The 19,149-nt window shown below is 53.7% G+C and overlaps 1 protein-coding gene across 3 annotated transcripts in view; it reads right to left on the bottom strand.

Moving 5' to 3' along the window:
- The window catches only part of SORCS2 (sortilin related VPS10 domain containing receptor 2), a 423,267-nt gene that overhangs the window by 267,654 nt on the left and 136,464 nt on the right, over positions 1 to 19,149 (bottom strand). The gene's annotated exons all lie outside the window — the stretch shown is intronic.

The following is a 19,149-nucleotide window of genomic DNA, read 5'->3' as shown; positions in this document are numbered from 1 at the left end:
CTGGGTATCTCCCATAGGAGGTGGAAACTGCTGGTCTCGTTATTTTTAAAACAGAAATTCCCTCCCCTGGGCCCCGACGCCCTGCCCCTCCTCTCCGCCAGCCCCTAGCCCGAGAACCATATGTTCACCACTTCCAAGAATTTCTCTTCACAAATGGTGCTGACACGTCAGAGCAGAGGGGACCAGAACAAAGGAAAGGCAGGTGGTGGCATGGGAGCCCTTGGCTGCCTCCGGCTGGGAGGCTGAGATGCTGGGCACAGCAGCCCTTGAAGAGGTCCCAGGGCTTTAAAGAGCCCAGACAGGCCGCTCACCCCCAAAGGCCTGTCTCTCAGGAAAGCAGTGGGTCTGGTGGGCCAGATACCAGCTTGGAGAGAAGCCACTTGGGGCCCATCTGAGCTCTGCAAAGACTAATTTATCTTCTCAAGAAAACGGGTAGGAGAGACCAACAATGAAATCCAGTCCCCGTTTCTGGAATCCACCCCTCTTAGCCATCTGCGGAGCGAGATGACTTCGGGGGGCCTGAGGCATTTCAGGATTTCATGGGCTACTTCCTCCATTAAAAAAAAATATATGAACAATTATATTTTATGGTTGCCCTGGTATAAAAAAGAATATATTCATATTATATATCAAAATTTCCTTGACCTAAAAATTTCTTTTTCTTCTTCTGAGGCTGAAGGAAATTAAAACATTTTTGTGGGTGCTGAAATGTCCTGTAGGCCCTGGCTGGGAGCCCGGAGCCTGCCGGAGACACGGCCCTGTGGCCTCCCCCCAGCCCCCCACATCTAGCCCATTCTCCCTGGCCTTGCCCTGCAGCGCATGCACGCCAGTCTTGCAGCCCAACCCCCCAAAAGACTCCTTTGCACACTGTTCTCCAAGGCAGACAGGTCCCGATAGCCCTCCCTCACCCAGAATCATGATTCAGACATTTTTTCGGGTAGGGGTCCTCCTGTGAAGAATCCCAGGAAACCCATAACTGTAGAGACAGGCCCATCAGCAGAGTTATCCATGCCATTTTGGGGTTCACAGACCAGCCTGGGACCCAACCAGTCTATGGGGCCACTGAATTCCTCCCATTCCCGCGGCCAGGCAGAAAGAAATCTACCTCGAGCTCATCCCTGTGCAATTGCCAAGCCTGGGCCCTCTCTGGACAGGCCTGCTCTCTGGGCCTCAGTAGGCCATTCAGTGTAGATTCAGCCCGGAGATGTCACTTGGGAACTCCCTTTATAGCCTATGGTAAAGCTACATAGACACATGGTGGTGACGATGCCCGCTCCCAGGCACGAGCTCCATGGGGTCTCCTGCTGCCCAGACCTCCTCGCTGACAGCCAAGACCCACGGACCATCCACCTCCAGCTCTACCCTGCTTTGGGGCCCCACTCACCTCACTCCTCACCCTAAAATTCCTTCCCCCAAACCACCTACCCATTTCCCAGGGGACTCAGAGCCCCTCTTATCTCAGACTTTCCCAATGCCTCTGTGTCTTTGACCTTGTACCCATGACTCCTCATTCATTGGCTGTTTCTCTCCCTGGAGGTTCCTCAAGGGCCAGCTCTGAGCCTGGCGCCTACAGGTCTGGGATGGCGAGGAGCTGGTGCAGGGAAGAGGTTCGTCCCCATCCCCACAGCTGATCATATCCCATCTTGCCTCCTCTGATGGCTCACAGCTGGGGTCTACCCCCCGGCACTGAAGCCTCCTAGAGATCAAGAACTTGCTTGTCCCACCACCCCAGCACCTGGCACACAGTAGGTCCTCGGGCTGCACATGGCTGTGGCCAGGTTTTGTGCACTTGAGTCTGGCTGTCACAGTGGAGGTGGGCTGGCCTATGAGCCCACGTGGCTTGGGGCATGGCATGCTCCTCTGGGGACTCATGTCGCAGTGCAGTGGTCTGCGCATCTACCTAGAAGTCCCCACACCAGACACCCTCAGCTGGGCTGGTAGGTCAGTGGCCACCTCATCTACATGGGACCAGGGACCACTGCCCAGTGGTCTACACCCAGTGTCCATCACTCTGGGCCCACCTGTGCCATCTGTACCAAAATCATCCATCAGGAAGATATGTTACTAAGGTGGGATTTTTTGGTTTTTTTGTTTTGTTTTGTTTTTTTACTAAGGTTTTTTTTTTTAATCAACTCACTGCTTTTACTTAAGCAGAAAATTTCACATTGCTCCCACGAGCAGAAAGCTAGCATGATGAAAACAGTTCATTCCCTCCTACTGCACAAGCACACCGTCCACCCAAGACAAGCGCACCCAGGACCCAGGGCCTGTCCTCGCTTTGCTAAAGGGAACTACAGAGCTGTCGGAAGCATGCTCGCCCCTGCTCAGGCAGCTGTCCTTATTGTCAGTGTGGAAGAGAATGGAAACAAGATGGTGGGAAGAGGGGGTCCCCTCCAGGCCCCGAGGGTCACTGGATGCCTCTGTCCTGGCTCCTCCCTGGAAAAACATCTAGCTTCTCTGAATGCAGAACATCCCACCTCAGCTTCCTCCCCAAGCCCCAACAGCAATACGGGAATCCAATGACGGGGAACTCACTACCTTACAAACGCAGCTCCCACAGAATACGACGCATCAGGGAGATTGCCAAAAGCTCTCAGCCACTTCAGCTTCTGTGAAAAACCAGGCTGACAACAAAACCCAGCCTCTCCCTGTGGATGTTATTTCTATAAAGCCAAAAAGCCATGGGAATACCCAGGCAAGAGCCATAAACTTGGGCAGTGATTCTCCTCAAAGAGAGCGAGGCTTGTGTGGGGCTCAAGTGAAGCCCCAGATCCCAGGTGGTGGTAATCTGTCTTTGACAATGGTGGCCATGGCCTCCGCAGGCCTTCTCTGGGCTTTCAGACACATAAATCAGCCATGATGGCCTTGGCCTTATGGAAACTTGCCCCCTCGGCAGGGTGGGGTGTGGGGGGTGGGTGGTCTCCCAATGACATCTTCAGAAACTGCTTCCCCGACCATCCTCAAGGCTTGTGCCCTTCCTAGAAGTGGCCATTGGGTGAAATCTTCAGGGGCCTGGGACAGGTGTACCTGGCCTGGGACAGGTCTCCTAAGCCTGTCCACGGTGGGAAGGCGGGGTGCCGCTGACAGACTGGGGAAGGACCCGCCTGGAAAGAGGTCCATCGTCACAGCCATGCTGTGGATGTCGAAGATGAAGTTCTTGGAGAAAAGTGCTTTTAAAATAACATTTGGCTATTTCTAGGAAGCAGATTTCTACAGCTGTCCTCGCTGTGTTTTCTAAGTGCAGCCCCATCTCAGGGACCTCGGGCCTTTCCTGGAGGTCTTAGTGGACATCCAACACACAAAGCGACATATTCCCAGGAGGTCCCTTGCCTCTTTCTGAGTCCAAAGACCTCAGGGTGTGAGGGTTCCTCCCCAGTCTAGTTAGCCAGCTTGGCAAGCTGCCCATCTGTAAGATGGGATGCCAGGAATGCCCCGGCGCCTGCCGGAAAGAGAATGCTCAGTGGGGACCCTGATGCCACGCAGGTCTCACCAGTGGATGGCGTAGCCTCTTTCAGATGTCACTGCCAGACCTGCAGCACCCCAGCCCGCCGGGCTTTCAGCTTGCATAGTTCCTATAATGGGGCGAACCCCACCTTCCAAAGCCCCTCTTGCAGGTTTAGCTGAATTATCCCCCTGAGTAGGTCCCAGCTCCACCCCGCGGGACCATGCAGGCTGGCCTGCTCCCCACGGCCACCCTGCAGACCCAACAGCCGCCCAAAGACCTCTCCCTTGCCCAAGATCATGTCACCCAGCTCCTGCTGACCTTGTACAAACCAATAAAGCAGAGGGATAAACCACAACCTGTGTTAAATTCCTGAAACAATCCTTATTCTCACAGCTAGTCCACGTGGAGAGCTGCCTGTTCTCAGATCTGCCCCTCCAACCGGGTACCCTTAGTCACCCTCCCAGTCACGGGGCCCGGGGGGTGGGGGAGGGCAACAGAATTCCATGAAAACCACACACTTCTGTTTACATGGGTGTGGCTGACCCTCCGAGGGCACCAGATGAGACAAAGTCAGGCTGTGTGCACTGCCGGAGAATTAAGCGGGATCAGCCAAGGGGCTCCCCTTTGCTGCCTATCTCAGCCCAAGGGCAGCTAAAAATGCTAAGAATTAGTCTGTGCCCATGGTGGACAATGGAGAAAGAGAAGACACATGACCCTTCCTCTGATACCGTCCCAAAACGAGCTCACGCCCGGGTTGGACAGACCTGGGTTAATTCTCAGCTGCCAGGGACCATCTGAATGGGCAGTGGGCCTGGAGAGCACGCTGGAGACTGACAGCTTGGCAATGCCAGGAGCCAAGCCCAGCTCACAGGTGTTCTCCAGGGGTGGGACGCAAGACACCCCCTCAGCTGTTTTACATCATCCGAAGAGACCCCTGCAAGGACAAACATTAGCCGGGAGGGCAGGGACCCCATTTTCTCGCATTTATATTTGATATAAATACACCTGTCGTAAATAAACATGACCCTAGCTTCTTTAAATATTTCGGGGCAGCCTAAGGAATTCTAGCTAAAAGCAAAGGGGGAAATATCTATCTATCTATCTATCTATATATATATATAATATTTTATATAATACATAAATATATAGCTTTTTATTTATATGTACATTTATATATAAATATATAATGTTATATATAAGTGTGTATACATATAAAATAATCATGAAAACTGGGGTATATTTGTCACTTGTTGGAGAAAAGAAAATGATGGGAGGGCTGGACTTGCGGACCCAAACCATAGCTTCGTTTTTGAAATCTCTGCAAAGATGCTCTCCCCCCAGGGTGACGTCAGTGCATCTCCCTCCGAAGGCCAAAAATGGGAATGAACCCGCTGGGACCTGAACATATGGCTGAGCCGTACCTTAAGTACAAGAGACAGAATGCTCCCTTCCCCAGAGTGATGCGTTACAGAGCAGAGCTGTCAAATCAGGCTCCGCGTGCAAACGTCCCGAGCCGATGCGGCTAAGTCACAGGCTCAGCGTGTCATGACCAGCTGCGGCGGAGGACGTCCCACCGTCACAGGTGCCGGAGTGCCGTGGCTGCCAGCACGTTGGGCTGAAAACAGACCCATCTCCATCAACTTGACAGAGACAAAAGGCGTGAATGAAGAGCCCTGCCTGAAATTAACAGTGATGGAAAGTTAATGATGGAGCAAATTTGGCAGAACTATTTCAACACACATCCCGATGCGGTCCCGGCTTTCAGAGGGGATGCCGAAGTGACGAATGTCTGCCAGGCTCCAGCCGAGACCACAGCCGTGCAGCTTCCTGCTAGATTGTCCCTTTCTCCAGAATCAGACCCTTGGCAGGAGGTCTGATCTGTCACCCCCGCCTCCGTCCCCCGGTTCGGGGGCTGGGCTAACACATTTGCTTGTCAACATTCAAAGCTCATCTGGGCTCCGTTTACTTATAACACTAAGCCTGGGAACAAAGCTTATGGAGCGAAAGTTTCCATAAACCATAGCAAAGCCATCTAATTCAATCAGCAAACACAAAGCATGGGGTGGGGCGGGGGGGGGGCAGGGAGACAAACAATGATCCAAAAAAATACTCATGATATAATATTATGTGAAAAAATACTTGAGATTCTACATACGGCAGGTCCTCCTCCATGCTTCCACATGACACTGAAAATCGGTGTGTCTTTGTTTCCTCCACAAGACCAGAGAGTTGCTGAAGTCAATGACCAGGACGCCCACCCACCCTCGGACCCCAGGCTGGGGCAGGGCCAGCCCCCAGTGGGGCACAGCAAACCCCTGATGAACTAACGTGGCATGTTTCCTGCCATCTCTTCATTGTGACTGTTGAGTTTATACCCACCTATGAACACAGGCGTGGACAGATGACAGATACACAGACACGTGCATGAAACTAACCAGATGGAAAGTGTCTGAATGCAGGAACGGTGACCTCTGGATGCAGTAATGGTTTTCTTTTCTCTCTTGCGCACTTGCCAGGTTTTCTATAATAAGAATGCTTGGGGGTGGGGCAATTCTGTGATCAAAGAGGTCACATTTGTCATAGCTCCACGCAGTATAGAGTTCTGTCCAGATGGGCTTTCAAGGTACGAGACACACACCGCCAGCCATCCTCCATGGAGCTCCTACTACGTGCGAGACTTGTCTCCACGTATTCTTGTGCCGAATCCCGTGATCGCCTAGCTTAGGTGTTTACATCATGGTGCTTATCTGGAACTTTCTAAGCTACGAGCATTCACCTGGTTTGAGCTCCACAACAAGTCTATGATTCAGAGCAATTACTTTTTCCAGCTGGTGATCAGTGATCAGAGAAGTTAAGGAACTCGCACACAGCTGATCTGTGGCCAACGATGGGAGAAAGGAGCTTGCATGAGACCAGAAGGAGCCAAGTCTACTGAAAACCAGATGCACCTGTTCCTGATCACCCCTTGGGGGACACCCTGTACCTCTCACAGTCACCTCTCAGGGTTCTCTGGCGGGCGGATGTCCACGGCAGCATGGCCGATGCAGTCTAGTGTGTGGTTTTTGTGTTTGTTTCTGGTCCAGCTGCTACTCCCACTTTCGCAATGCTGCCCCAGGCTGGTTCTCTGTGCAAACCCAGGTCATGGGATCTGGCCTCCTGCCCACGCTCACCACTACTGTTCACAAAAACTGGGCACATGTGAGGCAAGGATTCCCACTAGCTGGCCCAGCCAAGCCCTTCCTTCAGAAACCCAGGGGCAGTGTCCTGATGATGGCTCCATGAGGCCACAAGGATAGGAGATAAAAATGGGAGGGTTTTCATGTCCCGAGATAATGGCCCACACAGCTAGCCTTGGTGTTCCTGGAATTTTCCATGTATCTTCTCTGTAAGACTCTGATATAAATGGCCAAGACCCTTGTTTGATAACTCTGCATCTCCACACTTGACTCAGGGAGTTAGAAAAGACACAGTTGTCCCATCTGAAGTGGTGTTTCTCCTTGATCAGAGTAGTGAGGTCCTCATCGCCAGGAGTGAGCAAGCAGTAGGCGACGAGCTGGTCAGAATGTTAGAGGGGATCCGTGTCAGCTGGAGCTGGACAAGGGAGCCTCATGGACCCTCAACTCCTCTCATGCACCATGAACTGGCCAACAACTTGCCTTTCCTCATCACTATGCCAGGAGCCCTGATGATGGATGGAGTTAGCCAGATATTTCTTTTTGAGGGTCACTCCCCTCCCAGTCCAGAGCAGGGATTTGTTAATTTGTCTGCAACAAAATCCCAAACATAAAGGCAAGCTCGGGTGGGTTTCCCCAGTTCGAAGCCTTTCCCACCCTTGCATACGGTGCACCCAGGCAGAGAGGCAGGCAGGAGTGTAAGGTGGCTGCAGAGTCAGGGTGACACGGCAGGAATGGAGCCTGTGTTCCCATCAGACACATGACACAGAGCTGCAGGGATCATTTCTGAAGACTTGCTACAAATGTGTGGGCTTCTCAGTGAGTAGGGGCCTCAGCCTTTGACAGCCACCGAGATGCCGGCCTTGGCCTCATCGGGCCCCGGGTCATGCATGGTCAGAGTGAATTTGGCCAGAGGGTGTGAGTGGAGGGGTAGAAAGTGGGCAGGTCGAGCCACTCCCTCTGGAAAACCAATGCCCAGGGCTCCGGGAGCCATGCCCAGGGCTCACATGGCACCCGATTTCCATTGCAGTTGGAGAAATCCGGGTGAAATGAGTTTGCCACCCAGACCTGGAGTCCAGCAAGGGCTCCACTGTCCTCTGCTTTTCTCTCTCCTTCCTTTCTTGTTTGGGTTAAGATTATTTCCACATCATGGTCTTAATGAACTAACTCCATCCTTCTTCCAAGGGAGACCTCTTATATCTTTCCACTCCTTTAAAATTAATCACTAATTAATCAATTAATCATCAGTCATGGTGTTTTTAACAAACACCTGCCAAGAAACAAGAAGCAAAGCAAACCTGAATCTCAACCTCACACCATAGACAAAACCACACTCACAATGGGCCCCAGACCTAAATGTAAACTCTAAAACTCTAACAGTTCTAGAACAAGACAGGGAAGAAAATCACTGTGACTTCTGGTCAAAATTCTTAGCTAAGATACAAAAGCATGGGCCATAAAAAAATACGTAAGTATAAATTGGACTTCACAAATATTAAAAATTTACACCCAAAGGACACTGTTAAGAAACAGAAAAGACAAATTATAGATGGGAGAAAATGCTTGCAAAACACACATCTGACAAAAGATCTGAATCCAAGACATAAAAAGGGCTCTAAAAATTTGATCTTATGAAGACAAACACTGCAACAGAAAATAGCCAAAAATGCCAAACATTTGCTCTACTAAAGAAAAGATATGGGTGGCAAGAAGCCCATGAAAGGATGCTCGATATCCTTAGTCATTAGGGAAATGAAAATTAAATCACAAAGAGATAGATCAGCATGCTGGTGAGGTGGCTAAAATTTCAAAGTTGACAATACCAAGCGTTGTCAAGGATGTGGAGCAACTGGAACTCTGGCCCTTAGGTGGAAGGAATGCAAAATGACACAACTACTTTGGAAACAATTTGCTTACAAAGTATAAATACGCTATCATAAGATCTTCCCCCTCCTTGGCATCTATCCAAGAGAAATGTAAACACATGCATGTCCCCCAAAGACAATGCACCCACAGTCACATTCCCTGGGGAAATGACACATACCCAATCATCACCACGAGCACACATGGCTGGAACACGGGACAGAAAGTCATCACAGTGACAGAAGAAGCCAGAAGGGCACTAGGGGCAGATACGGCACAGACGTTCTCCCAGCCTGGGCCCCTGGAGGCCAGGGCAGGGGTTCCCAAACAGCAGGCATTTGGCATCTGGTGACTTCTGGTACTTTGTTGATTGCCACTCTTGGCATCTGGCGGGATGAGCTCAAGGGAGCTGCTGAACATCTTACAGGGCACGGGCTGACCCCGGAACAGTCACAACAGCAAAATGATGAGGTCCAAACTGTCAACAATGGCCAAGATTGAGAAACACCACCACTCGCCCACCCTGTCCCCCTGGCTAAGGTGTAGCATGGCTTCTTAAGAGGAAGGGTGGTGGTTCACTCAGCAGCTGTCTTATGGAACATGCCTGTGTCTCTCCCTGTGCTAGGCTCTGTCTGCTTGGCCCCCAGCCCTGCAAAGTGGGCTTTATTTTAAAGATGAGGGGACAGAGGCTCAGACCCTGCTGCCCCCACTCATCCAAGGATGGGCAGCTACCAAGCAACTAGCCAGGACCAGAACCCACAGCAAGCAGGAGACAGCCACCCACTCTCCATGGACCTCCCCCTCCCCCCCGCCGGGGGGACTGTATGCAGCTCATCTGAGCAGCTCGGTTTATCCACAGTGATTAAAATCTACAGCTCCAGAGCCCAAGGCACACAACAGAGATTCCAAATGCCCAGCACCGCATCTCTGGGTACAGTGGCTCCTCTGTGAGCGTGGCCGTCCTCAGGCCCCGGGGAAAAGGAAATATCCAGGCACCAACTCAATTCATTTTCCCCCCCATCAGATAATAAATGAATAGAGTCCTATCAAGACAGCGGAATCTAGAAGCCGAACAAGGCAGAGTGCAAGACCTAAGTATGAAATAATGAATTTATAATCCCACTGAAGAGCAGTCGGAGTGGGAAATTGACATTGCCATGGAAACCAGGGAAGTGTGGTGAGGCTCTCGAGGAGGACTTGGTGGGGCATGTCCGATGTGCTCCGTGAAGGGAACAGAGAGCATCTGGCCCGGATATGGGGCACAGGCAGGCCTCCAAGATGGGACCCTGACTGCCTCGGCTTCCGGGCAGTGCCTTCTCACTGGGTAGGGGCAGAGGAGGGACAGGCAGCCCCTTCAGGCCCAGGATGGGGACCCCTGCACCCTCGGAATCTACAGTTGGCACGCACATGGGTTCAGGCTCCCACACACCTCCATAGAAACACAGGTAAGAGTCCAAGGGGAACTCTGCAGATTTTTGGGCAAACAGCCCAGGCCCCAACTCTGCATGAAACACCCCACAAACACTCAGCAGGTACCCAGCTCCTACTTGTGCAGGAAAAAACCTTGTCCCTGCCCTCCAGGAGCCCTCAGAGACAGGAGGGAGAGAGACAGGACGGAATCCTATTCCAGGAGGACAAGTGGAGACCCAGCAGGGTCCCAGCGGAGGCCCAGCCATATGCAGGGCAGGAACTGGAGGACGCCAGGCTTCATCCAGAAGGGCCCACAGACACATGGTGATGACAAGTAACCCTTTTGCCTTTTGGAAAAGTTTTGCTAGTTCTGAAGTGTCATTTTTCAATCATAAATTAGTCAACCACACTGCCAAGGACCCTGATTTTAAGTAGTTTTGCTCAAGTTGTCAGTGGTAGGCTCAGCTTTGTTACAACTAATTGTTGAGAATCCTAACGACAGAGATCCGAGGCGGACAGGGTCTGTCCTCTGCCCCCCCACCACATGTCACTCCAGCCCACACATGCAGACGAGGCAGCCCAGGGGCCCATCATCCCTCTTTCTTCTCCCAAGAAATACACCTGCTGAATTCTGAGCATGCCCAGGCCCTTCAGGAGCCATGAACAGAGCTCTGGCTGGATGTCGGGGTCTCGCATGTTAGAAGTTGTGCCCCTCCCAGGCACCATGGCCCCCCGCCCTTCCCAGGGGCTGAAGGGACGACCTGAAAGGAGGTCTCCCCCACCCTGTATATCCTGGGTGCCCATACAGGCTGGTGACACAGCAATCCCCACACTTTGGGGGGTTATTGGTATTGTTATGATTATCCTAACTTCAAAGATGAGGAAACAGGACCAGAGAGGGGGTTTAACTTACCCAAGGTCACACAGCTCCCGTACTTCCTTGCCTCCTAGAGGAGAGGGGGCAGAGCAATGGGGAGGGGGCAATAGTGCAGGGGTCCCGCCCGGGTGGAAGCATGTGCAAACCCCTAGAGTGTGCAAGTGCTGATGGGAGCAAGGAGCTGAGAGGCTGCCCAGCAGAGCGGACACTAGCAGGAGGCTGCAGGGTTGCTGCTAAGATCCATGGGGCAGAAACTGCAAAGCAAACTGGGCAAGAAGGAGGGCAGAGGGCAGACATCCCAGGGGCTGAGAAGCCACAGCAAAGGGGGCGCTGGAGGGGAGGTGGGAAGTCTGGGGACCCGTCCTTCAAACACTCTCCCCAAGCCAAGACTGAGCTCCAGGGTCCCATCCCTCCACCCAAAGTCTCCACCCCCCAGAACATCTAAATAGATCTTGAAGTCATACCCCACCTCCTCCTCCCCCTACTGCCTTTTGAGTTCAGCAAACAAATGCAGCTCTCTGTGCCTCAGTTTCCCTATCTGTGAACCGAAGCAGCTCTGAGGAATGGAGGCGGACTTATGACAGACAGCCCAGAGCGAGCATTTCCTTAAGTATCACTTTCCATTATGTACTTGGCCAATTTCACATTTACGAGCTGCTTTCAGCAACCGCCTAGGGTCACTTTTCAAACCCCCTGGGAAACATGGCTTGGCCCATCATTATGAAGCCAGGAGTCCTCAATAGGGCAGACTTCCTAGAGAGTGCACCCAAGGGTGTGAGCAGGACTGAGCCCAGAAGATAAGTCCAAAACCCCCCTAGGAGGCCCGGGCTCTGCTTTAGAAAAGGGCACCCATCTCCCACCAACAAGTAAGCCAGGACACACAATCCAGCGGGGGTGGGGGTGGGGGTGCAGAGTGATGGCTCCAGCTTGCAAGCCCTTTGTAGAAAGAAGGCTTCTGCCATATTTAAGCAGCTCTCCGTCTCTGAAAGTCTTCCCGCAGCCCAGAGCACAGGATTTAGGGCCAAAGGCAGCTCAGCCATTCAGAGGCAAAGCTAAAAATCCAGCTAACACACAGCCTGGGCTTTGTGGGAAGGCGGCAGGCGGGGCGTCTGTCACCAGCTTGCACCCTGGAGCTGGGATTTGGGGTGAGGTTTGGCTCCCTGCCAAAGCCTTCATTATGCTTGAAGAATGCTCTTTTCAAATTGTCTCTTTTTGTTTTCCCACTCCCCCAAATTTATGTAAAAATAAGCTGCGTGAATTCAATGCACGCTTTCAGGGCCCCTAATGAGCAATTTCCTAGCAAGTGTCAGAGCCCGGTGTCAGAGCCGGCACCCATCAGAGCCAGTGGCTCGCAGCTGTTTGGCCTGAGCTGGGGCGTGCTCTGAGGACACACCCTGTCCACTGTCCCTGTGACGGCCACCCCGGCAAGAGTCATCATTCAATCCTCCCAACAACCCCTAGCACCAATCATTTCCATTTCACCGAGGAGGAACTTGAGGCTCAGAGAGGTTCGGGAACTGGCACACCTTACACAGCTCACAAGTGGCAGAGCAAAAACTCGAGCCTGTTGGACTCCAACACTGCTTGGCAGTAAATTTGATAGTTCTCCATTGTGGTCACAGTGCTCTGGATATAATGACGATTGTTGCCACCCCTCTTCAAGTATGACCTCACCTGAACAATATTCAAGGTATATTCAGGTCCCTGCAAATTCTAACAGACTATCACCTCCCTGGATGTAGATCTAATACCTCTATGAATATAGCCTGAGGTGGTAGTGTCATTGCAGGGACTATGTTGCATGGTTCCCCATGGGGAGCTCATACTCCTTGGAGACCCTGGGGTCCTCCTAACATCCTGCTGCTGCTAGGAAAGAGGCCAGCACCTGCTCCTGGGTCAGCTGGTTTGGGAACCTCGATGCTTAAGTTACATCTATCCCTGTCAGATTCCTTTGGTGACTTGGGTCCTTCTGGCCAGGTCAGACCCTGCCGCTGACCTGCCCACGGACTCGAGCCAGGTCCTCCCCTCACCATCCAAGGGCCTGGGCCATGGTGTCCCCAACTCTACAAATGGATTCCGGGGCTCCCCCGAGTGGCTGCCCAACCACAGCCAGTAAATGCTGGGAGAACTCAGGAATGAAGAAGGCATGCTTTCATCCAACCGTGAAATCCTGAGCATGAGCTATGTGCCCGGCTCTGTGCTGGGGACACAGCAGGAAACAAACCAGCTCTCCGCCTGGGGAGCTGGCCCTCTCCCCATTCTCCGCCCCGGGGAGCCGCCCCTTCCTGGCTGGGGGGCAGGAAACATGCTCAGTTGGCGATCACACAGCCCAGCACTGGTGGCAAACTATGGATGGTGCGCACAGGGCATGGACAGTGTCTCAGAGACAGGGAGGGAGGGGAGGGGGGAGGAGGGGAGATGAGATGGAAGGGGGAAGGGGAGAGAGGGAAGGGAGGGGGAGGAGGGGGAAAAGAAGGGGAGGAGGGGGGAGAGGTGGAAGATGGGAGGGGGGAGGAGAAAGGAGGGACGAGGGGAGGGAAGGGGAGGAGGGAGGAGAAGGAGGGGAGTGGAGAGAGAGGAAAGGAGAGGAGCAGAAGCCAAGAAGGAGAAAAAGAAGGAATGGAAGGCTCCCGCCTTTCCACATCACAGGCCGGAAGAAGCCCAGGAGGAGGAGGGGTGCGAGGGTGCAGGGATGTTCAGAGGCACCTCGCCCAGCCCCACCTTCTGCCTCTGTCTCAGGCACAGACTCGGGTGTCCTGCTGATGAATATCACTGTGACAAACAAAAAGAAGGGACAGAGAGCCCACTCTTTGTACCTATGGAGCCGGACCATAGGGTACCCGGCTGCCAGTCCCGGGCTTGTCTGATCTAGGGGCAGGAGTGGTAGGGACAGCCCTGGAAGTGGCACCTCTTGTCCTGGCCAAGTAGGGGGTGGCTGTGCATTCACATGACACTCTGCAAAGCCGGGCACAGGCTTCTGTCCTGGAGAACCCTAGCACAACCATCCACCAGCTATGGTCACCCCTGCAGCCCCCGTGGCAGGTGTGACTGTAAATAGCAGGTACGTCGGGCTCCTACGGGTGCACAGCTGCCCCGGAACCTGGGCTTCTGATCACTGCCCCAGGAGGCCTGGAGTCCCATGCTGACCGCCACGCACCAAGGGTGGGCTGTGGCAGGGGAACCCTGCTCGTCTGGTTTATAAATCATGGCTCTGTTCTAGATCCTTTTCAAAGAAATGGTTATGGGCCTTGAAAACATCTCAAAGCCACTGTCCACCCACCATGTCCATGACAGAACGGCTGATGGCACTGGACGGATATCCCAGACCCAGCCTTGGCTGTCCTGCCATCCACCCAGGTGCCCCAAACTAGAACCTAGGGGTCCTCTGACAGCCACCGACCCCCAGCCACCCCCAGGCCCCAGTCCCTGCCAAATCCCATGGTTGTCTGACTCCCCCACACCCTCCCATCTCCCCCTCCCCGGGCTGTGCTCAACCTGCCCCTTAGGGCTGCCACAGAAGTACCTCTGGGCACCGGGAGGGCCCTGGAGGCTGTGTCTGCCTGAGCAGCAAGGCCAAGTCTGCAGTCATTAGCATTCAACCTGTTCCTCCTTTCTTCCTTAGCCATTGTGTGAAGGTCAGTTTCATAAAAGCTGTCCAGCCGCCAGCAGCGGGGCCCAGCACCCGGATGCCCCGGCAGCCCCCTCTCTCCACATGGAGTCATCTCTTATTGTTTTGCATTCTGGCAAGCAGGTTCTATTTTTTTCCTTTATAAAATAACGTTGTTCATAATCGCTGGTCCCCAGGATTGTCATAGGAGAGGCAGGCCTGCTGCCATTGAGGCCTTCGGGGGGCGGTCCCTGCTCTGCCCACCACTGTTCCCAACCCGACTGCCCCTGTGCTCTGGGGCGGGTAGAGGGGTGGGGAGCGCGACTAATCTGGGCAACAGGTGTGGGCAGGTGCTGAGCCCAGAGTAGACCCCACCGCCTCACCTGCTGCTTCCTGGGTAGGTGGACCTGGGCGGCCCGGGTCAGGGAGGGTGAATGGCCCTCAGAGACACGAACTAGAACTCATTTACTGTAGCTGTGTTGACAGCATCTCCGTGAGGGATCTCTCAGGCCATCCACAACTTACAAACCTGCTTGGCCATCCATGGTGCGCACGGCCCTAAATGAAGTTATCTCCAAAATATGTATCATGTGTTCACCAAGAAAACGACACCACTGATAGGGAATGTGGGGTAGAGCGGGGCGGGCGGCAGGCCCTCGGAGGGTCTGATGAAGCCCCGAAGGAGGAAGGAAGGGAGGGGGCCTTTCCGAGAGCCCAGGTCATGGAGCACTAGGCTGGGACCTCCAGAGGGGACTCAGGGAAAGAGAAACTGGGATGGGGTCAAGATCCGCTCCTCTCCAAACTAGAGGGCACTTAACATCTGTGGGAGTAAGAAGATGCATGAAAAAGGGACCAGGAGGGTATGGGGAGCAACTCAGCCTGGCACCAAGGCCTTCCAGCAGGAAGAGGAAATGGGAAGAAAGGACTCTGGAGAACTTCGGCCTCAGGGACAAGGGACTCAGCTCACCTCACCTGGACAGCATGGAACAACCACGGCGAGCCACGTCAGGAAGAAGGGGATGCGGCTCCTGGGACAGAACACTTGTCTGTGAGCCTCACGTCTCCAGACTCACTAAAGGCTCACCGTTCAACCGGAGGTAGATGCTGTTGGACCCACTTCACAGGTGAGGAAACTGAGCCTCTGGGCTCTCGGTCCAAAGTTAGGAGCTCTGAGACTCTGACTGGCTTGTGTATGGTCCTATGGGCTGCCACACCCTTCCAGAGAGGTTGGGGGCTGCCAGAGGCCCAGAGAGGAAAAAGGCCCCCAATTTTTAAAACGAACAGGACACATCGGAATCCAGAAAGAACAATCTCTTGAGCTTGGCATTAATTCCCAGCAAAACAACAGAATGAGTTTAAAGCAGGGATTTTGAGCTGTTCGGGCACAAATACAGCTTCTCCAAGAACAAACCGTGCCCTCTGAGGCATGTCAGAGGACCATGGGCTGAGTGGCCATCAGTGTCCATGGTATCAGATGCCCTGGGGACCACAGAACCTGCACACGGCCTGAGCTGTGGCCCCTGAGGCTCAGATCTGTTTCCAAGGCTCTGCCGTCTTTGTCTACCATGTGGCACCTCGCCGAGACGAGTTCCCAAAAAATCTATCAAGCCCAGCACTTCCTTCAAGGGAAGAAGCAGGAGAGCAGGAGGATATGCCGGCAGGTTAACAAGACAGATTCCCTGTGGTATTCCTCGTGGACTCCTGGTCACGTGGCCCAGGGGGCCCTTGAGCTGCTGCCTGGCGGGCAGAGACAGGACCCAAAGTTAACAGAGCCTGGTGACGTGGCAGAGAGGGGCTGGAAGCCACGCACACTGGAGGTCACCGCCTCCCCCATACCGCCGCTGCCTGGCCTTGTTCACCCGCTTACTCAGCCCCTGACCACCCACGAGCTGGGTGACCTTGAGGAAACCACTCAACCTCTCTGAGCCTCCAATTCTGCACCTTCAAACAGCCATGACAGCATCACTAAGGACGGAGTCCCGAGCATTCTAGGCCCTTGAGGATTTTTAATCTCCTTTTTCTTTCTTCTATTTTTATAACCCATGAGTAGTTCGTGAAATGCGGGCTGGCTGTTAGGCTCCAGAGGGGAGTGTCAGGTCCTGATCCTGATGGCCGCCAACCCACAGAGCCCCATGGGTGCCTGCCCCCCAGTCCCACGATATCAAGGCTGGCGAGTCTGTGCCGAATTTTTGGCTAGCCCATCAGATGTGATCCATCTTGGTGTCCCATTGTCTTACACCTTCCACTCAATGGCAAAGTAGCCAGAGTCCCTCCCACAGGGCTGCAGACAGTCCCCTGAGCAAAGGCCAGCTGCTGAGTCCCTCCGATATGGCGGCTTGTACCAGCCACAGACACAGGGCCCTCTAGGACGTGGGACAGCTCTTCATGACAGAGGCCCCCACCATGCCGTCCCCACAGGCCACAGGCTATCCATCAGGCCTCGGGGGCTAACAGAGGGCCTGTATCTATCTAGTACCCGAGAGGGAACTCAGTAACCCACCCATCCAGGCAGGTCCAAGCCACAGCTGATCCCCCAGGATACTACCAACCGGTCATGGGGTCAGCCAAAGGCCAGGGATGTGAGACCGTGTCAGTCATCTACCAGTCTGAGAGATCACTCCCTGGGGTGTCCTGGAGGGCTAATGCGCCCAAAGCCATGGCCATGCTGGAGTCAGGGAGGCAATAGACCTGCTCCCCTGGGCCTAGTCAGACAGCGCCTACAGGACCTTCAGGGCTGGGCTGGACCTCTGCAAGAGTCTGGGAGAAGGTGTGGGCCGGGGAGGGGCAGCCAAGGCCAGCTGGCCTCCACACTGTCCTGGGGAAAGGACACAGGTAGCCCTGGAGGACGCCCCCGGCCTGGCTGGAACTGAAAAGGGGAGCCCTCCTGGGATGGCCCGGCCTCCCAGGGGAAGGAGTGCTGCAAGGGACCGACCAGGAGAAAGGGCTGGAATCCTTTCCCTGCTGCCGTCCTGCTGTGAAACGTGGACCCTGTCATCTCACCTCTCGGAGCCTAATCCCCACCCACAAAGTGGAAATCAAAATGACGATGCAAAAAAAAAAAAAATGCCTCGCGTTCTGCCAGGCAAACAGGCAGCAGGCCCGTGGTGGTTCATGTCCAATCAGTAGTAAGAATATTAAAAAGGTAATTAACCACCTCATGGGGCATTCGTTATAAACTAACGCCCATAATTGTTTCAATATGCTGGCTGTTTGGGGTACACTCTCCAAATGACAGCCACTGGCACTCACGCTCTGCTTGCTGGCCCTGTGTCCAGGCACATCCACGATAGCAGGGCCCCCCCCCCCAGTCCACCCTCCGTGCCTGTCCCTCCCTCCCCTCCTGCAGCACACTTAGGGACACGGTCTTGACCTTGGAAGAGCTGCTCTTGGCCCAGGAGGGCCCCTGGGGGGACCTGGCTGTGTATTACTCCGGTTAAAGCACTATTTATTCTCAATCCCGTTGACCCGATTTTAATCCCAGCTACGTTAATGCCTACAGCCACCAAATGGAATACGTTCCGTGGAAAAGTAAATTCTTTCATGCAGAATGATGCCCTAACAGCCACCAGCAAAGGTCGGAGAGGAAACTCGTTCTCTGGCGGCTCCCTAGCTCTCCGACACGGGCCTCGAGGAGCTGGACAGGTCCTTCTGATGCGGGAGCACCAATGAGGGCCCCAAGCCTGGGTATTTTTAGATCGTGCCTCGGCCCCTCCACACCCAAAGCCAATTAAACAAACAGCAGCATTGCCGAGCACATTGCCCAAGCAGTGTTTTCCTAAATTTAAATTACCGGGCACAGGTAATTTAAATTTAGGCACAGCCTGGGATCTGTGAGCGCCAGCAACAGTCAGATAAAATAGGTCAGTGGAAAAGCCACCACTCATGCATTTGCCACAGAGGACTCTTCCGTGGGGCATCCTGAGCCTGAGCCTGGCTCCCAGCTTCTCCACCCCACCCGGGGCACCGGGCACGCTGCTGTTGGTCCGCTCACTGAGCTCTGGTAATGAGGGATCCCGGCCTGTTGAGAGGGGTAACCCCTTTATGGGGATGCTGAGAAGACTGCCAGAGACAAGGCCAAGTCCTTGGTCAGCTGCATGTGTGGGCACACCACTCCTGGATGCGCCCCCACCCCTCCCCTGCCCAGTGCTTAAGCCCACTAAGTCCTCAGCCAAAGACCCAGCCGAGCCACCTCCTGTCTCCTGAGTTCAGGAAAGCCCCTCCAGGTCCCTGCATCTCAGACGCAGCCTCCTTGACCCCTACACCCAAGCCACCTGCCTCGAGGGATCGTGACAACAGAGCCAAGACAGAGATGCACCTGTTTTTTTTGTTCTGTGCACCTGAGGCATTTTCCAGACGGTCTTCAGATAGCACCGAGCCCTTCGACATCCAGACGATACGCACCGAGTCCATTCCCTGGTAGGGGCATCGTATGAGGCTAATGATAGGATAACCAGGGAGGGTCTATTTTGAATATTTTGTCCTCAAGGACGCAGCAGCCACATGCATCAAACAGAAACTACAAGCAATGGGAGGAGATGCAAAAAAAATGTCCTGCTTGTGGCTCCTGACAGATGATAAGACAGGAAAATACGAGAAGAACCCAAAAGACCCAAACACACCACCAACTTGTAACTTAAAGCACAAAAAGCCATATCTGGGGCCATGAAGTCAACCTTGATATGTTTTGAAATTTCCTTTTAGAAAAATTCATTTCGCCATCCTTGAGCTGTCCGCTCCCCTCTGCGGGCAGCCAGGCTGAGCTCTACACTTGATT

Source organism: Mustela nivalis, assembly GCF_964662115.1.
Source record: "Mustela nivalis genome assembly, chromosome: 4".
NCBI lineage: Eukaryota > Metazoa > Chordata > Mammalia > Carnivora > Mustelidae > Mustela > Mustela nivalis.
Note: the sequence above shows the minus strand (reverse complement) of the source record. Positions and strands in the feature narration are given on the sequence as shown.